This window comes from Pseudophryne corroboree, chromosome 8 (assembly GCF_028390025.1).
Source record: "Pseudophryne corroboree isolate aPseCor3 chromosome 8, aPseCor3.hap2, whole genome shotgun sequence".
Lineage (NCBI taxonomy): Eukaryota > Metazoa > Chordata > Amphibia > Anura > Myobatrachidae > Pseudophryne > Pseudophryne corroboree.
Window position 1 is genome coordinate 279,042,343 of NC_086451.1, and position 12,739 is coordinate 279,055,081.

Consider the following 12,739-nt stretch of genomic DNA (forward strand, 5'->3'; position numbering starts at 1 on the left):
CTAGGCAGGCGATACTGAGATTTTGCCATTTAATTTCAGAGATTTGGATGTATAATTATTAATTACAGTGATTTTGCCAATTAATTCCAGTGATTTGTACATATAATTCCTGTTATTTTGCAGAATAATTCCAGTGATTTGGACGTATAATTATTAATTACAGTGATTTTGACAATTAATTCCAGTGATTTGGATGTATAATTAAAGTGATTTTTCAGTATAATTCCAGTGACTTGGACGTATAACTATTAATTACAGTGATTTTGTCAATTCATTCCAGTGATTTGGACGTATAATTATTAATTACAGTGATTTTGCCAAATAATTCTAGTGATTTGGACGTATAATTATTAATTACAGTAATTTTGCCAATTAATTCCAGTGATTTGGATGTATAATTCCAGTGATTTTGCCAATTAATTCCAGTGTTTGGACGTATAATTATTAATTACTACTAGATGGGCTAGGAGGTTGTGTCACTTATCTTAGTCATACAGCAACCTCGGTGCACCCTTTTTTCTTCTTTGCATCAATTTCTGTTAGGGGCCTTTTTTATACCTGCCCTCCTGTCTGCCACTGCAGTGCCACTCCTAGATGGGCCAATTGTTTGTGTCGCTTGGCTTAATCATAAAGCTACCTCATTGCACCTCTTCTACATCTTTGCATGATGTGCTCTTTGGGGCCTTTTTTTATATCTGCCCTCCTGTCTGCCACTGCAGTGCCATGCCTAGATGGGCCAATTGTTTGTGTCACTTGGCTTAGTCATACAACTACCTCATTGCAATTCTTTTTCTTCTTTGCATGATGTGCTGTTCGGGGCCTTTTCTATATCTGCCCTCCTGTCTGCCACTGCAGTGGCACGCCTAGATGGGCCAATTGTTTGTGTCTCCTGGCTTAGTGATACAACTACCTCAGTGCAATTCTTTTTCTTCTTTGCATGATGTTCTGTTTGGGATCTTTTTTATATCTGCACTCCTGTCTGCCACTGCAGTGCCACGCCTAGATGGGCCAATTGTTTGTGTCGCTTGGCTTAGTCATACAACTACCTCATTGCAATTCTTTTTCTTCTTTGCATGATGTTCTGTTTGGGGTCTTTTTTTTAGATCTGCCCTCCTGTCTGCCACTGCAGTACCACGCCTAGATGGGCCAATTGTTTGTGTCGCTTGGCTTAGTGATACAACTACCTCATTGCAATTCTTTTTCTTCTTTGCATGATGTTCTGTTTGGGGTCTTTTTTTAGATCTGCCCTCCTGTCTGCCACTTCAGTGGCACGCCTAGATGGGCCAATTGTTTGTGTCGCTTGGCTTAGTGATACAACTACCTCATTGCAATTCTATTTCTTCTTTGCATGATGATCTGTTTGGGATCTTTTTTTAAATCTGCCCTCCTGTCTGCCACTGCAGTGTCACGCCTAGATGGGCCAATTGTTTGTGTCGCTTGGCTTAGTGATACAACTACCTCATTGCAATTCTATTTCTTCTTTGCATGATGTTCTGTTTGGGGTCTTTTTTTAGATCTGCCCTCCTGTCTGCCACTGCAGTGCCACGCCTAGATGGGCCAATTGTTTGTGTCGCTTGGCTTAGTGATACAACTACCTCATTGCAATTCTTTTTCTTCTTTGCATGATGTTCTGTTTGGGGTCTTTTTTATATCTGCCCTCCTGTCTGCCACTGCAGTGCCACGCCTAGATGGGCCAATTGTTTGTGTTGCTTGGCTTAGTGATACAACTACCTCATTGCAATTCTTTTTCTTCTTTGCATGATGTTCTGTTTGGGACCCTTTTTTAATATCTGCCCTCCTGTCTGCCACTGCAGTGCCATGCCTAGATGGGCCAATTGTTTGTGTTGCTTGGCTTAGTGACACAACTACCTCATTGCAATTCTTTTTCTTCTTTGCATGATGTGCTGTTTGGGGCCTTTTTTATATCCGCCCTCCTGTCTGACACTGCAGTGCCACTCCTAGATGGGCCAGGTGTTTGTGTTGTCCACTTGTGTCGCTTAGCTTAGTCTTCCAGCAACCTTGGTGCAACTATTTGGCCTAAAAACAATATTGTAAGGTGTGAGGTGTTCAGAATAGACTGGGAATGAGTGGAAATGATTGTTATTGATGTTAATAATACCGTAGGAGCAAAATTACCCCAAAATTCTGTGATTTTAGCTGTTTTTATGTTTTTTTCAAAAATCATCCAGATCCAAAACCAAAACACGAAAGGGTGGTTTTTGCAAAACTGAGCCAAAACCAAAATATGAAAGTGGAATTAGAACCAAAACACAAAACACAAAAAGTGCCAGCCGCACATCTCTAGTTTTCATGTGTACAGTATCTACTGTATATGAGTGCTTGTAATTTCCACTTCAGTTATTTTAAACACAGCAGTTGTACAACTACTTTCCTATAGGTTTATGTGTTCACACTTTTCACACAGCCATAGACTCACACAATACACATATTACCTACTGTGTGTATATATATCTTATATATCCTATTCAAACTTCTCACACTCACCCACTCCTCTTTCATTTACATCGCTGATCTTATCTCCTTTTACACTCCCACCCATCCTCTTTACTCTGCTAATGCATGCTGCCTCTCCTGCTGACTGATTACTTCCTTCCTCTCCTACCTTTAAGATTTCTCACATGCTGCTTCCTTTCTCTAGAATTCCCTACCTCTCCCCCTCAGACTCTCCACCTCTCTACAAAACTTCAAACGGGCTCTCAAGACCCACTTCTTCACTAAACCCAGCCTAATCTCATCCTAACCCTCTGTTCCACGGTCACTATCTACTCCATCTGTGCCATCCTGTCTGTCTGCCCCTCCCTTTTATAATGTAAGCTGTCACGAGCAGGGCCCTCAAACCTCAATATGCTTATCCTTCTCTTACTTAAACCATCCTCGAAGGCACCTAATCTCATGGATTTCTGACACACTGATACTTATGTCTGTGTTATTTACCCTGTCTTGTCCTATATTGTCATAAACTGTAAGTCACTATTGTCCCGTTTAGATTTTTCATTTATGTACTCTGTAATTGGGCACTGCGGATCCCTTGTGGCATGATATGAATAAAAGACATAATAATAATTTTATACACTAAAGGGAACACTAAAATAACACATCCTAGATCTGAATGAATGAAATATTCTTATTAAATACTTTGTTCTTTACATAGTTGAATGTGCTGACAACAAAATCACACAAAAATTATCAATGGAAATCAAATTTATTAACCCATGGAGGTCTGGATTTGGAGTCACCCTCAAAATTAAAGTGGAAAAACACACTACAGGCTGATCCAACTTTGATGTAATGTCTTTAAAACAAGTCAAAATGAGGCTCAGTAGTGTGTGTGGCCTCCACGTGCCTGTATGACCTCCCTACAATGCCTGGGCATGCTCCTGATAAGGTGGCAGATAGTCTCATGAGGGATCTCCTCCCAGACCTGGACTAAAGCATCCGCCAACTCTTGGACAGTCTGTGCTGCAACGTGGCATTGGTGGATGGAGCGAGACATGATGTCCCAGATGTGCTCAATTGGATTCAGGTCTGGGGAACAGGTGGGCCAGTCCATAGCATCAATGTCTTCATCTTGCAGTAACTGCTGACACACTCCAGCCACATGAGGTCTAGCATTGTCTTGCATTAGGAGGAACCCAGGGCCAACCGCACCAGCATATGGTCTCACAAGGGGTCTGAGGATCTCATCTCGGTACCTAATAGCAGTCAGGCTACCTCTGGCGAGCACATGGACGGCTGTTGCAGCCCCCCAAAGAAATGCCACCCCACACCATTACTGACCCACTGCCAAACCGGTCATGCTGGAGGATGTTGCAGGCAGCAGAACATTCTCCTTGGCGTCTCCAGACTCTGTCACGTCTGTCACATGTGCTCAGTGAGAACCTGCTTTCATCTGTGAAGAGCACAGGGCACCAGTGGCGAATTTGACAATCTTGGTGTTCTCTGGCAAATGCCAAACGTCCTGCACGGTGTTGGGCTGTAAGCACAACCCCCACCTGTGGACATCAGGCCCTCATACTACCCTCATGGAGTCTGTTTCTGATCGTTTGAGTAGACACATGCCGGGCTCTGGCAGTGCTCCTCCTGTTCCTCCTTGCACAAAGGCGGAGGTAGCGGTCCTGCTGCTGGGTTGTTGCCCTCCTATGGCCTCCTCCATGTCTCCTGATGTACTGGCCTGTCTCCTGGTAGCGCCTCCATGCTCTGGACACTACGCTGACAGACACAGCAAACCTTCTTGCCACAGCTCACATTGATGTGCCATCCTGGATGAGCTGCACTACCTGAGCCAGTTGTGTGGGTTGTAGACTCCGTCTCATGCTACCACTAGAGTGAAAGCACCGCCAGCTTTCAAAAGTGACCAAAACATCAGCCAGAAAGCATAGGAGCTGAGAAGTGGTCTGTGGTCACCACCTGCAGAACAACTCCTTTTTTGGGGGGTGTCTTGCTAATTCCCTATAATTTCCACCTGTTGTCTATTCCATTTGCACAACAGCATGTGAAATTGATTGTCAATCAGTGTTGCTTTCTAAGTGGACAGTTTGATTTCACAGAAGTGTGATTGACTTGGAGTTACAATGTGTTGTTTAAGTGTTCCCTTTATTTTTTTGAGCAGTGTGTATATATATATATATATATATATATATATATACACACAGAATGCCCTGCACTCTCACCCAACCTGAACAGCAGCTGGGGTACCAAATCATGCTGTTCACCTTTCCAGGTCCTTTGGCTTTGTTAACACATTGACGCTGTTGATTTGCTGTAACACCTTGAAAAAGTTAGTGAGCATTCATACCTTTGGAACTGTTTGATGGTGCATTTTTTCTATTAAATACATTTCACTATTCTGGAGAGGTCTATCTTTTCCACTGTTGTGGAAAACAGTGCACTTTATATATATATATATATATATATATATATCAACAAGGAAAAATGAGGCGGCACTCAGAGTCTTAAACCAACTTAAAACTTGTAATGGTGCATATCAATGTTTCGGGGTCTCCCCCTTCGTCAGGAGACCCCGAAACATTGATATGCACCATTACAAGTTTTAAGTTGGTTTAAGACTCTGAGTGCCGCCTCATTTTTCCTTGTTGATATCGATTTGGTTTCTATACCTGGAGGAGGGCACCGGAGCAAGTCAGTCCCATTGCCGGGACAGTGCCCAGTGCCGGAGCATAGAATAGGCTATATATATATATATATATATATATATACAGTATATATATATATACAGTATATATACAGATGTGTCCACTATTACCTTTCTGAAAAGAGTGCAATGGCAGTAAATTTGGCATGACATGAATTCCTTTTGTTGTTGGGCCATCATGTTGTGCAATGACAATTCATGACAATTCATAGTTTCACCACTGGGTGTCCAGTGCATCACGTAACGTAGCTTTCCACCAACATTGCTGTTAAATAGACACTGTAATCAGGTCGTTCTGATTTATGGCCAGCTTTAGAGTCTAATTGCTAATTGTGTAGGTGTGAAAATCTCAGTATGAGAGGCCTTTGAAGTAGACTCCTTGGTGGGTACAGATTTTATCCTGGCTGGGGGATGTTACTATACAGTATGTTGCTCAGAGCACAGAGGTGAATTAAGTTTAAAGTGAAATTAAATAATAAGTTAAGAAAAACCTTAGTGCTATAGAGTAAAAGAACATATAAGATTTTGCAATGATAAAATATTTCCAAATAAAGGGCCTCATTACGAGTTGATCGCACGAAGCTGCTTTTTGCAGCCCGTATCTCCGCCTATGAGGGTTGTTTCTTCCCCATAGCAAGGCTGCAATCGCTTGTGCAGGCCTGCTATGGTAAAAAATGTTGTGCAGTTTCTAAGTAGGTCTGGACTTAAGCTAGCCATACATCAGACCAACTTTTCTCCAACACTCCAAACTTCCAACCATCCAACTTGTCTGTTCAACTAAAACAGTGCCCCACACATCTCACCAACTTTTTACCAGTGCTCCACACATCTAACCAACTTTTCATCAGACCAACCAACCTTCCAACTTCTGTCCAACTTGAGATGTCACCGAAGTAGGCGGACAGTGCCTTCCTACAGTTCTTCAGTTTTGTTTTGTTTTTTAATTTCAAAACATGCAGAAGTGTCTTTTTTTTCAGTGAAACTGGGCTTTTCTTTCACCACCATACATTTATTAGATTTACTTATTTTTATACTGAACTATGGATACCAGCATGGTTGGGCTGCCAAGGCAAATAAATATATATATATATATATATATACCAGATGTAGATATTCGGCACTCCCAATGTAGTAAAATGTACAGCTTGCCTGGTGCCCTCCTGAGCTTCAAAAAGCAAACATATCACAAACGATAGGCGGCACTCTAGGACTTTTCAATAATCAAGAACATACGTGACCCTGTTCTGCCAGCTTAACGTTTCGGTTTCGGTCATTTTCAATCCGCCACACTTTGCTGGCGGAATCTAATAAAAAAATTTAAAAACATGTTTTTTTTTGGTGTTTTTTTTTTGGGTAATAGCATATCTATTTATATTAGAAGGGATTAGGTACTTGGTTTGTCTTTTTTGGAGGCACAAGTATTATTTATATATTTTTAAAAAGATTATTATTATTTTTTTTTTGTTCAAATGGAATGGGAAAAACCCGAAAAAAAATTGCGTGGGGTCCCCCCTCCAAAGCATAACCAGCCTCGGGCTCTTCGAGCCGGTCCTGGTTCTAAAAATCCAGGGGAAAAATGGACAGGGGATCCCCCGTATTTTTAAAACCAGCACCGTGCTCTGCGCCTGGTGCTGGTGCAAAAAATACGGGGGACAAAAAGTGTAGGGGTCCCCCGTATTTTTTACACCAGCATCGGGCTCCACTAGCTGGACAGATAATGCCACAGCCGGGGGTCACTTTTATACAGTGCCCTGCGGCCGTGGCATTAAATATCCAACTAGTCACCCCTGGCCGGGGTACCCTGGGGGAGTGGGGACCCCTTCAATCAAGGGGTCCCCCCCCGGCCACCCAAGGGCCAGGGGTGAAGCCCGAGGCTGTCCCCCCCGTCCAAAGGCTGCGGATGGGGGGCTGATAGCCTTGAGAAAATTGAAAGAATATTGTTTTTTCCAGGAGTACTACAAGTCCCAGCAAGCCTCCCCGCAAGCTGGTACTTGGAGAACCACAAGTACCAGCATGCGGGAGAAAAACGGGCCCGCTGGTACCTGTAGTTCTAATGGAAAAAAAATACCCAAATAAAAACAGGAGACACACACCGTGACAGTAAAACTTTATTTCACACATGTCGACACACACATACTTACCAATGTTGACACAAAGCAGTCGGTCCTCTTCTCCAAGTAGAATCCACGGGTACCTGAAAATAAAAGATAATTATACTCACCTGATCCAGGGTCCAGATTATAATCCACGTACTTGGCAAAACAACAAACCGAACACCCGGACCAAACGGACTGAAAGGGGTCCCATGCTGTCACAGAAGTGTCTCTTCAGCCAATCAGGAAGCGCCACTCCGTGGCACTCACCTGATTAGCTCTGTGCGCGTCTGAAGTGACAGAAGGCTGGCGCGGGGGGGGGGGGGGGAATTAGCGGTGCGGGAGCCGGTGCGGGCGGAGGTAGGCTGGCGGACGGGTTGGGGGGGTGAATTAGCGGTGCGGGAGCCGGTGCGGGCGGAGGGAGGCTGGCGGGCGCGGGGGGGGGGTGTGAATTACCGGTGCGGGAGCCGGTGCGGGCTGGAGCTGGCCCTGGTGGTGGCGAGGGGGAAGGGGTGCCGCGATCTTGGGGGGGCAGTGACTGCAGGAGGGGAGCAGAGGTGCTGCGATCGTGGGTGATATGCGGGGGGTGCCGCGATCGTGGGTGATATGCGGGGGGTGCCGCGATCGCGGGTGATATGCGGGGGGTGCCGCGATCGTGGGTGGGGTGCGGGGGTACCGCGATCATGGGTGGGGTGCGGGGGGTGCAGCGATCGCGGTTGGGGTGCGGGGGTGCCGCGATCGCGGGTGGGGTGCGGGGGCTGCCGACACTCCTGCACTGAGGATACCGCCGGCACAACTGCACTGGGGATACTGCCAGCACTCCGCCGGCATCCGTGATTCTGCTGACCGGAAGTTGGACCCGGTCACATGCTCATTGCCAGGGGTTACATGCTCGTTGCCAGGGGTTACATATGCTTGTTGCTATAGGGGTTACATGCTCAGTGCCAGGGGGTTACATGCTCAGTGCCAGGGGGTTACATGCTCATTCCGGGTAGCGCTGGGTAATGGTCTAGTAATACCTCTAGTATATGTTTCCTAGAAGGCAGCTGCCATTTTTAAAGGGCCATCTTCCATGCTGTCTGCATGGAATCTGCATCTTCCAGTAGTAGGTAGAGCCTAAGCATCTATTGTGCCGGTGCTGCGCCCCCCCCAGGACTCAGACATCCAGGCTGATCAGGCCCTGGGTCTCATGTTTCTTCACCCGCTTGTATGGCAGACAGAGCACTGAGTGACTTATTATCGAGCACAGCTACAGCACTGGACTGATTTATGCAGACAGACGCAGCCCCCACTTGTATGGCAGACAGAGCACTCAGTGACTTATTATGGCAGCATAGCCCCAGCACTGGACTGATTTGTGGCAGACAGACACAGCACCCATGTGTATGGCACACAGAGCACCCAGTGACTTATTATGGAGCACAGCCACAGCACTGGACTGATTTATGGCAGACAGATGCAGCCCCCACTTGTATGGCAGACAGAGCACCCAGTGACTTATTATGGCAGCATAGCCCAAGCACTGGACTGATTTGTTACAGCACAGGACAACAGCACCGACAGTAGAACCAGCACCCACCCCACGCCACCCTTCCCGCCACCCTCCCACAGACAGACAACAGACATGTCCGTCCTGCTCCCTCTGCAATGCTGGAGTGATAATTGCAGCAAGAAGTGTGGAATAGCATATAGTCCAGATCTCGCGAGAATCCGACAGCGGGATGATGACGTTTTGACTTGTTCCGGGATCTGAGTCTGGAAGGAAAACCCGAGCCGGACTCTGATCCCGGCTCGGATCGGGAAGTTCGGATGGGCTCGGATCTTGTAGATCTGAGCCCGCTCATCCCTACCTACTATAAGTATGAACAGCATTTGATGATGAAAGAGGGAGAGAACGCAGTTATTTTTTTCTCAATTCAGTGTGTAATCCAGAGATTATTATGGGTTCATGAACAAAGCCTAAATTGTCTCAGTTACTGTATTGCTATAACCTATTGCTTCTCTTTAATCCAATGGATATATTATACTTTTCTTTTCTGCTGCTGAATAATGGGGCCTACACACGGGGTATTAGATTGCTCAGATCGCTCAGCACACAGCGCTGCACCAACAATGTGTGCTGAGCGATCTGTCACTGCACGAGTTCTCAATAGAGAAAACACGGGAGATGACTAGATCTTTCACACATGCTTGAACTAACTAGATGGGCGATAGTGAAGCGCGGGGATGCGCATCACTATTGCTATAGTCCACGCACAGAGCAATTTGTGCTGAATTTCTAAGCGATTCACTCAAATCACTTAGAAAAGCAGCCTAAATCGCTACGTGTGTAGGTCCCAGTAGTCAATTTTTCCAGGCACGTCGTATGGGTACAAAGCGGATCGTTGCTGTGCACTGGTTCTAGCGAAGAATCCATTCGCACAGCCGATCGCAAAGAGATTGATAGGAAGAGCGCGATTGTGGGTGTCAACTGACCATTTTCTGGGAGTGTCTGGAAAAACGCAGGCGTGTTGAGGCATTTGCAGGGTGGGTGTCTGATGTCAATTCCGGGCTTGAATAGGCTGAAGGGATCGCTGCGGCTGAGTTAGGTCAGAGCAACTCAGAAACTGCACAAGCTGTTTTTGTACAGGGCGGATGCACACGCGTTCGCACACTTGCAAAGCTAAAGTACACTCCCCTATAGGTGGCGTCTATCTGTTCGCAGCGCTGCAAAAAATAGCTAGCAAGTGAATAGATCTGAATTAGAGAAAAAAACAATCGAGAGAGCGCTATACACATCTGTTGTGGATATTTAAAAAATATTTTTATTTCTATCAATATTCCTTTTCACAATTATACTTAGTGCCGGCCGGCATCACATAAAAAATAAAAAAATTGAGGAAGCGGCCGATGCTATTGAGTAGGCTGGGAAACGCGTCTGTCACCATCTCCATACACAGACTGCAGCGGATCATTATCCATCAGCTGGCTGGCTGAATCACATCCCCAAAGCAGGGAAATGGCTGTGTAACCATCTGCCCATTGACTCCGGATAAGGCCAGGAGTGAAAGTACCGGCCGGGAGGACAAGCGGTCACATTGCGGTTAAAGCGAATAAGATGTCCACTCCAACTAAAAGGCTACCGGTAGGAGCATTAGCCAGGAGGATGACCGCAAATACTGTGACTTCAACAGAGGCATCTATATGGTATGCTTTTCAACATTATTCACAAAAGCAGCTCAAACAACCAAAAGGGAGCTGCTTTCAGCTCAAAATCGCTGGAGGAGAGAGCACCGATACACAGAGCTAGATTAAAGGGGGGGGGGGAGTACGTACCCCGGGCCCCCCTTTCCAAAGGGCCCCCTGCCACACCACAGATCGGATCTCTCTTCCGATCCAATCTGCGGTGCTGGGCTCCCGGCTCACGTCCTCGCTGCATAGGCGGCCGCACAGGTAGGACAGCTGAGCTGAGCGACAGCTCAGCTGTCCAATAATATATGAATGAAGCAGCCAGTCCCTGCAGCCTGCGTGCCCATCCAATGACTGGCTACTTCATTCATACATTATTGGACAGCTGAGCCGTCGCTCAGCTCAGCTGTCCTGTCTGTGTGGCCACTGCTGCAGTGCGGTAGTGCAGGGCAGGGCAGGAGGTCCGCCGTGTGCTGCTTGGGGAGCACATTAAGCTGCTGCATATATATATATATATATATATATATATTCAGCTGCCTTCTTTTTATTAGAGGCTCCACAGTATTAAGAGCCACAGGCCCCCCCATGGTCTTAATCCGGCTCTGCCGATACACATACAGTACGATACACCCTTGTCATTTGTTTTTATTTAAACTCTTTGACAATACTGTATTCTTGCTGATATGGCATAGATATACTATAGATAGTCTTTACATTTTGATTATAATCTCTAATTTTTCATCGACTGTACTTTAGGAGAGTCAAGAAAATAGTAGATGAGCTGACTGCTGATAATGATGAGCTTACTGCCATAGAACTCCGTCGTATTCTGCAAGCTGAGTATGGCCTTGACATCTCCTGTAGTAGCATAAAAAGAATGCGGAGGCAACTTGGTTGGACTTATGCCGGTGCTAGGTACTGTACAGTAAATTGAAATTTCAATTACAATTATAATACAATTTCTATACAGTTTGTATACAGTGCGGTAAACGAATTACATCTCTGAAATCAGCATCTGATTTTTCTTTAACATTATCTTAGTTTGGACGCTCAATTATCCTATTCCCACTGTAAACTGTATCCCATTTTACATTCCTTTCACAGGATGACTCACATGATTAGAGATGTTAACAAGGAAAAGAGAGTTCAACAGGCTCGTCAATGGATTGCTATTGGAGAAAATTTTGACAATGTCATATTTACAGATGAAACTTCTGTAGCACTTGAGAGGTTTGCAAGGAGGTCCTTCCGCAAACGTGGCCATTTATCATTTAAGCCATCTCCAAAGCACCCATTAAAAGTACATGTGTGGGGTGGTATCTCCCGCAGAGGCCCAGGACCAATTTTAATTTTTGAAGGTACATATAAAGTACAGTAGTAATGTACATTACTATGTTGTTTTTCAATATTTTCTATTTAGAACTACTGTCCAGTGACTACTGTAAGTCTATGGACTACGAGAAAAGGATTTACTGGTAGGTATATAAAATCCTGTTTTTTTTATTGTTCTACGTCAGGTATCATGGATAAAACATTCTTCCAGTCCATGATCATTAATGATACTTTAGTGCCGTATGTAAGAAAGTATTGGTCATCTGGACATCGAATGTTCCAGGACAATGATCCAAAACATAGTGCTTCGGCCAAATTCATAGAGGAAAAAGGCATCATTTGGTAACGCACACCACCAGAGTAAGTACAGTTTTGCCCTGTAGACTGATGCTTCCTGTAAAGCATGAAATGCCAAATATTCCATATTTAAATTCTCTCCCTTTATTGACTTTTCACAGATCACAGGACATGAATCCTATCGAGCTAGTGTGGTCTCAAATGAAAAGTTATATTCGTTCTCAATGTAAGCCAAGGACAAAAGAGCAACTGATTGATGGCATCAATACATTTTGGAAAAACGTACTTACATTGGAGACCTGTAATAATTATGTAGACCATTTATTTTCTGTGCTGCCAGTGATTATAGAAAGAAATGGACAAGCCAGCTGCATGTAATTGGAATGGATCATATTGTCGACAAAAAGAAGGTCAACAGTCATTAGGTCGACCAATATTGGTCGACAGGCCATATGTCGACACATCAAAAAAGACAGTACGCAAACGAATAATGCATAGAATTTGCATAAAGGGCCCTTTACCTATCGTACTCATCCTTTCTGCAAATGCTTGAAATATCAAAATTAGACTACCTGCTTAAATTAATTAATTTGTTATATTTTATCTGTAACATGTACTTCACCCTAGTATTACATTTGTTATGCAATCTTGAAAATTGTTTAAAAAAAAAAAGTAG

At 44.7% G+C, this 12,739-nt stretch overlaps 1 long non-coding RNA gene across 1 annotated transcript; it reads left to right on the forward strand.

The window, feature by feature from the left end:
- Positions 1-11,563: 11,563 nt before the first annotated feature.
- LOC134947716 (uncharacterized) lies at positions 11,564-12,445 on the forward strand. The gene is made up of 3 exons (XR_010182719.1): positions 11,564-11,792; positions 11,952-12,126; positions 12,225-12,445. It is a non-coding gene; the product is annotated as an uncharacterized LOC134947716 (long non-coding RNA).
- The last annotated feature ends 294 nt before the right edge of the window (positions 12,446-12,739 follow it).